The following is a 15,048-nucleotide window of genomic DNA, read 5'->3' as shown; positions in this document are numbered from 1 at the left end:
ATATTTCCCTCCCCCCCCCCCCTTCCCCCTGCGCAAATATGTTTATTTGCTCAGTCGTTGTCACAGCTTACGATAGCAGACTGCAGCGTTTAATATTTGCATTTTGCACCCTCTTGTTCCCACCCATTTCCCTCGTGCGATGCACAAGACTGTACGAAATGAGCGTTGTCACAGGATGGAAAATGCAATAATGCTTCGAGCAAGATCCGAAAACTACTTTTTACTTTACGTATAATCTTGCTGTAGAGATAAAAAGCATAGTTTCAAAATAATTATGTATAGAAGGGGAAGGTGGGAGAAAGTGGGGAAAGTAATGCCTAGAATCGAAACAAAATGTTTACTTTTCATATGAACATAATAATGTTAAATTATTATCCAGTTTTCTCGAGAAAAAGTAATCATAAATTCAAGTTCGGAAAATTATTTGACGATGACGAATTGAGTGTAAAGTTTAACTTAAAACGTTTCGCGTTACGAGCTGTGCAATTACACGAGTAAATGATTTCCAAATAATTCATATGTAATAAAAAGTTTAGGTGATTAATTTTATCCCTCGTTATTTAAAAAAATTCAGGAGGCCCACTTTGCCCCGAATTTTTTTGAGATATCAAAAATTTTAAGCTGCCCACATTGCCCCTGAAGGACTATGAAAAAAAAAAAGTCTCACACCTCTGTGAACATGATTTTCCCAGTGTGAGAAAAGTATGAAGAAAGCTTATTACCTAATTAACCGTGATCCGAACGCATAGAAGTGACGCGTTGTTGTTGGTGGCGAGAAAGAAAATAAAAGTAAAGCAAGAAAAAAGACAGAGAAACAGAGAAAGAGGAGAAGGAAAAAAATAGTGGAAAAAAAAGGAGGGAATGCTTTTAGCGCCGCACTCGAGGCTATGGTATGTAAATGCGCCCATTTGTCTGCGCGGACCTATAAGAAAGATAAAGTAAAACCGTTTGATATATGCCCTTCGTATACGCCTTACATTTGTTGTCTTCTAGACCCGCGGTGACCCAACGACCCCATAACTTACGTATTTTCTTAACCCCAACCCTCAGCCTCGTTGCTACGTCAACTTGCACGTCAGTTCGCTCCAAAAATTTATCCACTCAAGAATCAAGCGATGAGCTGAAAGATTACAGATATTTTATCTGATTCGTTATTTCTTATTTAACGGTCGAATAGGAATGTTCGATCTTCTGTAAAAAATCGATTCTACTAAAGATCGAAGGGCAAATGATCGACCTTTTTATGTTAATTGTCGCAAAAGAGTCAAACTCCAAATTAAGCGAATGATCGAAACCTCAAGCCAAGCAAATAACCAAAATCCTAACCTCAAAGTCCACTGTTTACTTTCTCTTCTAGTTATTCTTTGTTCTAAGCGTTCTCGCAGTCTAATATTTTCACGCGTCTCGTTGAAATAAAATTTTTCATTGCGTTATTATTAATCGTATCATATTTTATTCTAACTATTTCGATAATTTGATGTCGCAGTAAAAGTCGGAGTGAAAAATTCCGTACAACGAATTGAAAGATAATCGATATTCCAGCTGTTGGATTCAGTCGTGATAATTTTTGTATAAATTTCCTGGGGACTTTCGCTGATGAAGATACGTAATCTATGCATCCGTGTAGGTACATATTTGCAGAAAATTGATGCTGGAACTACGTTGTAGAGATAAAGATATACGAATAGGTATACAGTGGGGGGTTGAATTTCAGCGTGAGAGATAAAATGGAGAAAAGTGATATACCCAGAGGCGATATAGAAAACGTAACAAAGAAGGACAGACCAGCCCGATTCCATACAGCTGCGAGTATCGTGTTTTGTGGAACTAGTAGAGAGGCAGAAAAAAAGTCAATGGAGATACGTGATCGACATACGATCTGTTGTCAGTCTGGTTCTGCAGCAGAATTCCTCTCCATCGGCTAAACCTCGGAAGGGATCAAACGACGTGGGAAAATCAAATTGCAGGATAGAGAGAAATAAGGAAAGGGACGAAAGGGTCACAATATTTCCTTTACGACTCATCCCAACTCATATCAAAGTCTCGACCCAAAATCTATGCATTTTTTTTCCACCGACATACAAGCTTCTCCCCTTTCACTCGGCATGAATGACACACACGTGATCGATTTCTTACGACACAAAGTTTTCTCAAATCATCAATTTTCATCTCAATTCACTCTTCGTCTTATTCTCTGTTATTCAATTCCCATGTCGTTATAATTCCGAGGATTTATTATCTGCTCCTCGGAGTGAGTAAGGGAGAAAGTTCTTCTTTCGATAATCACATGAAAGAGTTTGGCGAAATTTATTTCATTATTACAGATATTTATATATATGAATGCAATGCTAATGAGCGCAAGAGAGAGAGAGAGACAGGATGAAGAAAATAAAAAGTAAAAACAGCAATCATTCTGAGCCCTCAGAGATTTCTCTCCGACGTCCATTGTATTCGGTTATTAATGGAAACGTTACATCCAGTCTTTATTTCAGCTTCTTTATTGTCTGTTTAGACGTCCCGCTACTTTCCATCAACCGACAGGAGTTGATTTTCTTTTCTTTTATTATTTCTGTTTTTATTCCGATACGATTCAAAAGTCTTCGATAAAACTAACGGGGAAAGAAAAAAAAGTAATCAAATTTGCTCCACCATTTCCGTAATACCATAAATTAGTTTCAGCAGTGAAATTAGATGAAATTATAAAAAAATGGTGTGGAGATTCACGTAGAAATCCAAACCACCGAACATATTCGCGTAGCATGATTATTCGATGTTCTCTTCCAGTTTTTTATTCCTCTCTTTCCCTTTCTTATTTTTGACGTCCGTACGCTTCGTCCCTCGGGCGTTTTTCGTGAAATTAAAAAAATCCCCTCTGGCAAGAATCATATCCGTCATTTCCCAGCTGGATTTCTGCAGTCATACCAACGAACCTCGTCCACGTGACACGGCCCATTTGATTCGTACAGCCAGCTTTTGCACCCCTCCTTCGTTTCACCCGAATTAAACACGGAGCACGCGATCGTCCAAGATCTTAAGTGTATATCTACTTTCCATGTCATCCTTCCTTGCATGAAAATTTCGTCATTTTTTAAATCAGATACAAACGTAAAACAAGTTTAGTACCAGCCCGTGACTTTTCCTCTGACTTTACTTACTAAAGAGAAAACGATTACAAATATCGCTAAAATCTTATAAAATTAAGTACTTATATCCCGATAGAGAATTCCTTGAACGCACTATTTTTTTTTTTTTACACACTGTAAATGATATATTTATCAAGATTCTCTAAAAAATTATTTCGCTCAAGATTATTTTGGTCACGTTTTTGTGTTAATCGTGACTTTAACGTAATTGCAGGGTTTTAATTCCACTTCAAAGTTCGAAAGCACTTTCTTTTTCTATTTTTTATATTTCACCGGATCCACGTAGATATATCCTTCTTATAAATTTTTATTTTCCATAAACGAACCCGAAGCAGAAACGTTTGAAATTTAGCTAAGACTGTTACTGCTAATCTCAGTTGATATCGCACGCAGAAGACGAATCGAAACGAAATTTTCAGTTACAATTTGAGGCAACCCACTAAAAAAAAAAAACTAATGGCCGTTCATCCGTTAAACAGTGATTATTATTGTACAAGAAAATTGAAAATATTCAACATCGTGAATTCCTCAATCAGGCAATTTTAATACATGAGATTTCTATCTATTTCAAGGTTTTTTAATCTTCAATAAAAAATTTCTCAGTCTTCCAAGAAGGTCCTTCATCAAATTCTTGCCCATCTTCCCACATACAGAACAAGGATTTTTTGCTACAAATTCATTCTGCGGATTGAGACGTCGCGTTGGGAATGAAGGGTGGTGGATCCCATCGTTCCTCGGTTCGCTGGTGTAACCAAGGGAAAAGGGCGTCCCAACAGACGTCGAGCTGTGAATCTTACTGGCTAGAAACGGAGCGAGAGAGTGAAAGAGAGGGAGAGAGGAGTAGGAAGCGAACAGGGAGCGTAGTCCTAACTAACGGCGTCTGATTGTTGCGGCAAGGGAGAGATAAATTTACTTAATTTTAACCCCCAGGCTTGGTTACGCAAAACGATAACACAGCTCGACGGAGCTAAACAGCTAGTTTTCCTTTGCACACGTATTACGCGGGTTAATGTGTGTATCTAATGGCGAACGGCAACCCAAACTTCGTTCATACACTTTTTAGCAAGAGTTAAATAAGCTCCTGGGGAATCGCCCGGTTCGGCGGAAACTTTTAATATCGACCATGGAGTATACATGTGCCGTCGACCCTGTTTCCCGGACCTTTTATATTCTCACTATAACCTTCCAATGAACGTGGGGGATTCTGTCAAACGTTTAAATGTTGCCGAAGCATCAAAACACTTATGTATATGAAAAGGAATTTATTGTTTTTACAGGAAATAGACAGCCGGACTTCTAAACGACCGGAACTTCTTCCCGAAGGTCTCCAATAAGACCCCAAATCAACCTACTGCGCATTCTTCTTACTCACATTTCAAATTTTCCTTCTTCTCCCGCCTCATCGGTCAAGTACTTCTGCGCATTGTATCTGCGCGCTTTTCAAATTTCCCGCCATTGCGCTTGCGCAGAAGGATAGTTTGAAACTAACTCTAGAAAATTACCACTATACTGGGTAAATACTATTAACAATAGCAGATCAAAGCAACTTAAGAAACCCAGCAATATATTTCATTTCAATTGTTGCCACCTTAACAGTTCGATTCTCACCCATCGACGTACGAAATCAAACGTTTATAAGTTCGTTTTATCGCTACACGTGAACTGACGAAAATCTCAAGTGTGTTTGAAGTGAAACAAGGTGTGAATAACAGATTGAAGTAAGCGTTAAATCAGCTCCTAATGTAATATAGGCTGTTGGATAGCTCCAGACTGATATTTAAATGATATCGAGAATTGTAATCTCATTCCACCCTGTTTCATTCCATCTAAAGTATTTATTGATCGTTACACCTACACCCGTGAAATGTCTACCCTAACCTAACAATAAGTATAAAATTCTCACATCCAAGTTCAAACGGGAATGCAGTGGTATATTGGGTTGGTCTCAAATTGTGGGACTTACGTGCACAGGGTTTCAGCGATTTGGATTGACTTTCATCAGCGATTAATTATACTTTGTGGTCCATATCAGTAAATTCTTCTTTTGCTTCGTAGTACAAACTAGTGGTGAAGTGTTGATTTCTCGATTCAATGGATTCGCATTCGATATACGGAATGAAGTGGAAGCAAGACCAAGAAAAAAAAAGAAATCAGGTGGACCAGAATACAGAGAGCAGAATAAAAAGTTGGAAAAAGCGGTGTAAGCAAATTTCACAAAAAGCTACCAAGTCGAGGTCTAAGCTGAAGAGAAGGTGAGGATATTATAGTTGAGCGAAAGAATGAACAGAAAAATGAATGAATGAATGAATGAATGAATGAATGAATAAGTAAAAGAGCCAACGTCAACGAGACGAAGAGAAACAGAAAAAGAAGTGACTGACGAAGGGCGTAGCTCTGCGTTCTCCGGTTGTCAGTCAAACCCGGAATATTCAGAAAGTCGTGGGTCGAGCTGTTGGGAAAGTGGAAAAAATCAGTTCCGCTCAGCCAACTCGCGCTGACGTCACTCTTTCGTTTCGCTGAAGCGCGCCTGACGTCGTCGTAGGGGGTAACAGACGTCCCAAAGGAGCGATGAGACGAGATACGACACGATTTCCGGATCACTCTCGAGGACTTCCGGTCCGCTGAAAACCGCGAGGATAAAAAGAGAGGACGCAGATGATGATCTGTCGACCGAAATCCTCGCCACCAATGATCGGACAACTTCGTTTTCGCGGGAAATTCAGGGTTCTGACGACTTTCGAATAAGAGTGAATCGAAGCGTCAGCCAATCGCAGCGCGACGATTGATTTCAGGACGCCACCGGTAGGAGGCGCGTCCGAGCGAAGTTCGACCGACTGCCGTTCGGAAAGTAAGAAGAATTTTCAGGTCGGGTTTTTTGCAATTAAAAGTTCGTTTAATCGGTTTTTCATTGTTCTAAGAAAACTAATCATCGGTGATTTTTTTTTTTTTTTATCCATATTTGACAACTCACATAGCGGACGGATTACACAACACGCATCATTTGTATGTGAAGTACGATTGATAGGTGCAAGCTTCGTGTTATCTTGTCGTTTCTAGACCCGCCTTTGTGTGTACTTTTCATTCACCCATTTCGGGGCGACCGCCTGTTAAATGGGGGGGGGGGGAGGCAGTGGCGGCCACACCGCCATAACGTGGCCACAGACATCCCCAAATTTGGTAAACTTCCCTCGCCGGGCTAAGAGCGAGCTTACCTTTGAAATTTACGGGGTATTTTATATACCTACACAACGTCATTTTATCGCTCGAATCACTTTCATCGCCGGAAGCTATACACCGCAGCCGGAAATTCAAAGGCGTATTACGGCCTAAGCCTTTCACAACACGAAAATACAATCTCCACACCCTTGCGAACTATACCGGGTGCGCAGATATATTGAAATATTTTTTTGTTCCAAGCTTGAAGATTTATTCGATGTGTTGAAAATATTTGCACAATGCAAAATTAACGAGTGTCGAGCCATTGTCGCCTTTTTAGTTAATAATAAGTAAAAACAGTAAAGATAAGTATTCTTCGTCGATGGACGCCAAATATTTAAATTAAGCAATTAAGCATAAACGACAGAAAAAGTACACTGAGTTAATTTACATCCTCCGATAGTGAAAAGTCTGCAACCAGACTGCCCGTCTTGTTAATCCACGTGACACCTCCAGTTGGATGCGGTAGCGGAGTGATAAATTTGCGGACAAAATTGTAAAGTTGATATAAGTCCTTCGGTGCCTCATTCGTGTGCGCGAAGATGAATTGAAATTTAAGTTGGTGACAAAAAAGGAAAGTGAGAGAAAGAGAGAGAGAGAGAGAGAGAGAGAGTAAAAAAAGAAAAAAAGAAAAAAAAAATAACATTCACAACGATAGAACGTTATCTTTCTATCGTTCGAAGCGGAATGATAGGTAATAGGGTGGAGAGAAAAATCGAGGTAGAAAAGGCCGGGAGAATTGATGCTCCCTCGAACGAAATGAAATTCTGTCCTTCACCGTATAGCCGGTGTCTCGTACCATTCGCCACCCCTTTGCGGGGTAGTCGAACAGCGAGTATAAATGTTGGCGCGACATCTGTTACTCACTTCATATCTTACGTATAACTGTACTAACCGAAATGTCACTTAACTGCAGTGTCCTTGCGACACCTTAATGAACCATCTCTCTATCCCACTTTCCCCTCGCGCTACATCCAGGCTCTTTCAGCGGGCTCTTTATGCGCCAACGATTTCCTCTACCTCCGGCCAGGAGAGAACCTATGAATATTTGATGCCATTTCGAAACCGGATGAGACCGCGAGGCGAGAGCTGAGGGGGCTTGACTTCGATGTGTGAGAAAAACAAGACAGAAAGGAAAAAAAAAAAAAAAATTAAATTACTCATACGATCAATGAGAAGAAAGGAAGCTCATCTGGGGTACGTTAAGCCTGCAAGCTGGGATGAAACCTAACCAAGTACGCTGCGCGACACGAAACAAAAGCGTTTGGAAAATATGGAAGAGGCTGAAGAAACGGTTCATTTTCCATTTTTCAAGACTCTGCAAGATAGATACACTTTTCAACATCTACGTGTATAATAACTTTTTACAAGACAGAAAAAAATTAAATACCAGACATTGAAACCGTGAAAGTGGAGAAAGGTAGATTAAAAAAATTATTTTTCGATTTATTCAATACCAATATATCGTATCGTGTAATAAATTTCAATTGATCTCTGCTAAAGCATCAATTTAGTACGTAAAACGTATTTGTAATAATTAAACACTAGAAAAGAAAGCTGGTCATAGTTGATTGGAGATAATTTGACATTGACGAAAAGTGATTACTTTTACTTCATAATACTTTGTCAAACGGTAAGTTTTTGTTTCACCAAAAATATTGTTCCAAAATCGTTGGAAACGGAGTTTCTTTACTCGAAACCGATCGCTTAATTCGATTCAACTTTATTGTCGCCAGTCAAAGCTTTCGATTGGTGATTTTGTACCTAGATTAATTGTAATTTTGGCCAATCCATCATCAAGGAAGGGGACTAATTTTGTGATAAATAACGCCGAACCAGCAAACATGAGCTGGGTAGACAAGGTAAAAAAGGAGATAGCCAGTGGGCGAGATGGAAGTCCGTTACATAAATTATGCAAACACCTCAAGGGAGTCTGAAATTTTCAAGCGCGCTGCGTAATGGGACTAGAGAAAAAAAAAAGATATTTTTCTCTACAGTTTATTTATTTCCATACACCCGTGGCAGCCGGTTTTTCGCCAAGCTCGGTCCAGATGAAAACTTTCCTGTAAATATTAACGCGTCAGTTTTGCGGACCGAACTGCAGCACATCCACTGCCATAGCTTAATGAAGCCTTATCAAGCACGCGCTCAAAAAATTCGTAGAAGTTAAAAAAAGTTTCAGGCTAAAGTTTCGCGCGCGCTCTGGTCTGGGGAAATTGCAAAATTTTCATCAAGGATTATTACATCGTGATGACAGCACGGCGTCTCCCGAGAAACGAGATTCCGAAAAGTTATACGCGTGTGGTCGTAAAACCGCCACTTCCGTATTAAAAATACAAAATTTTCATCCGGCATCATAAATTCCTAATTGGTCGAATCAAGTTCCTCTACAGCAGACAATATTCTTCGTAAAAATCTGAGACAAAATTGTGAAATCAAAAATCTCGAGAACCTGATAGTTTTCAAATGAGCTCAAGTTGAGCGACGGGCCAATCACAACGCCGTACAACGTAACGGCTGCGCGCAGTCAAGATGGCCGCAACGCTGCGATTGGTCGAGCTTTAACAGGCTCTCATTTGAAAACGGTGCAACCTCCGAACTTTTTGCAAATAGAAAATCGATTCAATTTTTTTCAAGGAACATGCTTGTTGTATCAAGAAGTGTGGATCTTCACCTTTTGAGAAAATTAATGCTGCGACGAAATTTCCGGTTTTTCCTCGACGTGTTCGAGGAGACGCGAGCTATCTCGAAATGCATCGCGATAAGGCAGAGAGTGGCACGTATCAGTTGCTCTCGAGTCTCCTCGACCCGTCTTATTTCGGGCTCTTTTCCCTCGTCCCAGTTCCTGAATCTGCACGTGTTCCCAAACACCTGGATCGGGGCCGAGGACCGTGATTCCACCGGAGGGAAGGCACCGCGAGAGAATCTTCGATAAGGCACGACTAGCAGCGCGTTGATTGGTAGCCCGAGGCTGTCATATCACCGCTCAAACAATGCGCGCCTTCCCAACAATGCAATCGCGGACGAGATAGAGATAGGCACAGGCCCACGACACCGTTCCCTTCTTCCATGCCTACATCCCGTTTCACCAGCGATCCAATGTGGCGAAACGCCGTCACGAAATCCCCCGACGTGACGATTTAATTCCGACGAAAAACGCGTGGAATAACAATTTATAGGTTATATAGGTTGATGTTGATGATGATAGTAACAACAATACTAATTTTATTTCATGCCCGTGTATTTTCGACGTCGGTCGGTTAGTTGCGTGCATCACGAAGATTTCTTCAATTTGCTTCAACGAAACGTATACGCTTTGTGAAAATTGCCAGTCAGTTTTTTTGATTCGTGAGATGGTGTGCAATCAGTTTCTCAAATCTATAATCTAGTTTTCTATGCATCCAGATGATATGAATACCGATTCTATTAGTCAATTCGCTCATTTAACTTTCCTGCTCTTTATAGCTTATAACATAGTTTACAAATACATTTATAATAAGTCAGAATACATAATATTGATATCGAGGCTACTACTTGCTGCAAAAATATTTCCCCCCCCACGATGTATAAATAAATAACAAAAAGAAGCTTGCAAAAAGCACACACTCGAGTATTGTACTTGAAGAAGAAAAATGTCAAGCAAAAGAATAAGCGAGAAGTTAGCCAAGGAAAAAAAAAGGACCCGCGTTATTCTCCGCGATGAGAAAAAAAAAAAGGATGCAAATGCGTGTCAAGCTGTGAATTATTGTTAGCGGGTCGACCCGGAGAGATAGCGAAAAAGATAATTACATCGCGTGACACACATATCCATGACTGCCGTCTCTCCAGAGATGAGTTGCAAGGTACAAAGAGTGAAAATATACGGATGGTGAGGAAATGGAAAGAAAGGTCATGGGAAGAGGGATGAACAAGCGTTGGAAAGCGTTACGTAGGGTGTAAAATAATTGCGCAAGGATTATTAACGCGGAGGGTTCTAAACGCCGGTGACATTTAACGCGTTGTGCGGTTGTGCCGAAGCGCAAAGGACATTTCGCATCGGTGTGTCGTAGCATAAACAATCCGTTGGTTTGTTGTTTATTAATATCTCGACTCCTGCTTGTCGTCGTCAACTCCATCCATATGCATGACCCATATATACTTACTACTGCTGCTGCTGCTGCTGGCATTCTCTATACATACTTCATTTTAATACTCACAGTGCAGTTACTTCGTATAGATCTTTGTCTTCTGCACGTTCGAGTTCCTTGGCTATACCCGGGATCAATTGTTCGCAGAGAGATGAGTTTTAAGGGCTTATCGAGCTCACGAAACGAGCCGGAATACGATAGAAGAGAAAAGAAATTCTACCAGAACGGTTAGAGTCGGTGATCGATCAAGTTGGAACCAATTGAAAATAGTCGGATGATGAAAAAAGCTCACAAGGAACATCAGTTTGGTGTCCTCCTCTAATTTCGTTCAGACTCATGCATTTTGTAGAACATTGAAAACTAAGAGTTGCGTATTTTTTTTTTTTTTAACTGAGGAAAAATGGTTTAGAGGGATAAAAACGACCCCAGAGATGGCAACCCAAGATGGAAACTAATTCATATTCATTAAAAATATATTTCAGTGTTGGATATTCAAGAAATGACGTCGAATATCCATCGATTATTTCATTTGTTGAATCTATTTAGCAGTTTGTTAGAAATTGATAATACAAGCATGCAGACGAAGCAGAAATTTAAAAAATTCCGTGACTCGTCTCGACCAAATCCTTGTTGACTCGCTAAGGAATGACTCGATAATTTGGGATAAGCGAAAAAAAAATTTAGAAAATTGAAAAATTCACTATTCAACAAACAAAAGCAATAAAACTTTAGAAAGTTTCGTAGACCATCTCCAAAAAGTTCCTAAAATTTTCCACCAACTTTCATTCAACAGCAAAGACTAAAATCATTCCGATAACAAGTGAGCTTAAAAACAAGATCATAAAACCATATTTTTTTATGCACATTAGACAATCGAAACGCGTAGATTTTAGGAAAAACTGTGAAAACTAGACCTGAAATCGTCAGGTTTAAAAATTGTGTGTATAAAAAATTTGCGGAATGAAGAAAAAGCCCGGCTCCGTGTGTTTCCTCGAGGCTAGATCACCGTATTTGAAATTTAAATTCACCAAGCCGCAGCCCGCAGCCGCATCCATCCCACTTACCAAGTGACGCTCCTGCGACCTAACATCCTCTCTTCGCACCGTAATTACGGCCCGACACCCCCAGCGAAGAGACAATGCCCTCAACACAATCACGCCGCCGCTTATCTGCACACAATGCAAAGTATCCACTCGAGGGGTTGAGGGTGAAAAAAAATTGCACATATGTGCAGTATTTTATTCTCATCATTTTTATTTTTTCAATCTATTTCTTGGTTCATTTTTCATCCGGTTTAAGGTGGGGGGAAGAGATTCCGTTAAAATTTCTATAGATAATAACGAGTTTTTCATTTTTTGAATTACTAAAAAAAAAAAGTAACGATAAATAATTCCTTCCAAAAATATTTACATAAAAAAAAAAACAATTTTCCTTGCTCGTACACTTTTGTTGCAAATTTTTTTTTTTTTTTTGCAGAACAGATACTACTGTGATGTAAATATATATTTTTTTTTTTTTTGAAAGAAATTTTTGATCACACCTTTTTTAGTCATTTGAAAACGGAAAAACTCGATATTACAGAAATTTCACGGGAGATCCACCTTAAATTAGTGTTGAGAATGGCATGCAGGCGGAGAGGTTCAGAGCTCTGATCACGTAACCCAAGGAATAGTGCTTAACTTGGGAAATTGGCTCGAAGCGATTCCTACCCTTTTCATGGACCTCGACTACGTTTTTTCCCCATTTTCCGAAGCCTGATCGACGCACCAACCACCGGAGTGCTAAGGTCAGGAAATTTTAGCCGCCTCTCGCTTTAGCCGGAGAAATTGGACATGAAAGAATAAAGAGACGGGGAAAGTAGATTGTTGAAAATTTTAGTCCTGTAAATCCTGTTTTTTTTTTTTCTCCTATATAAATAATTATCCTTTAGGATACTGTTTTCACTGATTTATTTTTTGATTCATTCCGTTGTAGGGTGAAAAAGCTAAAATTCAGTCAACAGCAACGTAAATTCTTAAACAACTACTCACGACATTTTGAAGAAAGGAATTTCGACAAAATTCTCAAAGAATTTGTTACCCTTTAAATCTACAAGAGATAATATTTTCCGAACATCAAAAGAATGAGAACTTTAGAAGGGAAAAGAATCGAATCATACGAATAACGACACTTCAATGATTCGGAGAAGGCTTCGTGGTATTCTAAATTTAGGAAAAAGTTTACCGTACGAATTTAAGTTATTCAATGTCATGAACTGTCCAACGTAGTTACACAAGTTAATTTTGATCAATTCCCATCCGCGGCTTTCAGGAAATGAAAGTGTCATTCAACGTCGTTAAAACCTGACAAGTGACTTACAAAAGTCAAGAGACGATACTTAAATTTTCCCACGTATGCCTACTTCTGACACGTGTCAATTAACCCAATTCCACACTAATTCCGCGTTATAAAACCCGATTCAAACGCTAGCCAATCACAATGAATGACGTTACGAAAATAATTTCCACGTAGATCAAGTCTCTTCTCGTATCGTCGCTCCACGTGTTGCTAAAGACACACGACATCAGTGATAAGTCGTTAAAAGCACGAAGATGACTGACTGCTCGTTAAGTCACAAAAAAGTATAATCAAGTCTAATGGAACCCTGAAAAGTGTGCAATGAATAGAACTGATCTCTGCATATGGTGCAATAATATAACCTAAGCGCATGAATGCACCCACAAAAGTTAACATAAAAATATTCATCCAACGAAAATGTGTTTCTTTAATTTTGATTTTTTCCGTATGAATTTGTACGTGAGAGTAGAGTAGGAATCACCTTACATGGTAGGAAAACCACGTGTACTATTAACGATATTATCTGTCATAAGATTCTGAATAGAAATTAAATAATAAACAACGGAAAAAAACGAATTAACAAATTAACCCCCCCCCCCCCCCCCCCCAAAAAAAAACTCACATGTCGTTTATTTGTTTGCAAGTAAGAGATTCCGTAAATAATGTATGAAAAATTCGTGCTTTCAGAGCAACAAGATAGAGTTGGATGTAATTTCTTAATTCTAATGAATAAAAAATGGAAGAACTCTTACACATTATACAAATATTTTTATGCAACAACATATGTATCGAAATTCTCTTGCGATATTGTACGACGATCCCTAAGATTTATTGGAATTTAGAGATTTCCGTTATACTCCATTCCTGACGATAAAAATAAGTTGAAAAAAAAAAAAAAAAAAAATGCGATGCGATGCGATGCGATGCGCGAAGTACAATATACAACGAAATTAACGCCAGCCTTTAAACGTTTCGCGCCCATCATTTCCGTGGCCCTTGAATTTTTTCGTACCTTTTACATTTTCGGCCCTATTTTTATTTTTTATTTTTCCCCCGTTTCCCCCATTTTACCTTCGTTCTTATCAACGATGCGACGAAATTTTCGAGGTGGGTCAGAAATCGAGCGAATCGAATGGATCCATTAAAAAACGCTCGAAAATGCAGCCAACCCCAAACACGGTATTCAGATATTCATGAGCATTACACAAACACACAAACACACACGCACACGTGAAATTTAAAAAAAAAAACAACCACCAGAGGTAACGGGTAATCAATATAATGGAACTCTCGCGTGGCTGGCCTGGCCCGGGATGCGAATATATAACCAAACACTCGACTCCCATCCAAAACGGGGGATGAAAACGAAGTACGTGGGTCGAGGAAAATTTTCTGCGTTCAAATACCATATCTAGTAATATATCCACAGCTTTACTTGAGTCCGGTCATTTATTGTGTGGAATTAAATTATCACATTTGTTTTCCAAGTTGATGAAAAACAGTTTTTTATGGCGCATGAATTTTCGATTTAATCAAATAGTTAGTTTTACAGGACAAGAAATAAGAGTCCTGCAGTCGACTGGAGAAAATTTTTGATATAATTCTTTTGTCAAGCAGCAGATAATTTCTTGAGAAATTGAGAAATGATTTGGCAACAATGAAATTGTTTTCAATTAAAAAAAAAAAAAAAATTACTTTATCCTCGATACACTATCTTTTCGAATATGTCGAAAGTTTTTAAGGGGATACTTCGATCCGTCCATCAACCTTCAGATTATGTTACGCATAAATTTTCGTCGCAGGAGGTTCAAATTTTTTTTCAAAAGCCTATGCAAACGTAATCATAAAAAATTGGTTGAAGGATTTTCTCATATTACGACTTTGTTTAATTAGTTAAGAATTAAAGAACCGTTATTTGCCAACATTTCACCGGAAACTGTTATTAATTTCAAATGAAAACGAATCAAAGAATTACACGGTTTGAGAAACCATTTTTTTTTTTCCCATGTACGAAAGCAACGTTTCAATAAATTTTCCTCTCTCTCTCTCTCTCGTTTTTTTTCACTCTTGGCGAAAACGAAAAAGTAAAAATGGAGGGAGGGGAATGCAGAGAGGGAATCAAAATTGGGGCATTAATTCCCGCCGGCTAGGAGCCGGGCTCAAAGGGAGACTCGCTGTTTTGACACTTCATTAAATCAACGCTAGCCTGGAGAGGTTTGATTATC

The sequence above is a fragment of the Diprion similis genome, chromosome 10 (genome assembly GCF_021155765.1).
Source record: "Diprion similis isolate iyDipSimi1 chromosome 10, iyDipSimi1.1, whole genome shotgun sequence".
Lineage (NCBI taxonomy): Eukaryota > Metazoa > Arthropoda > Insecta > Hymenoptera > Diprionidae > Diprion > Diprion similis.
The sequence above is the reverse complement of the archived record's forward strand: the minus strand, read 5'-3'. Positions refer to the sequence as shown.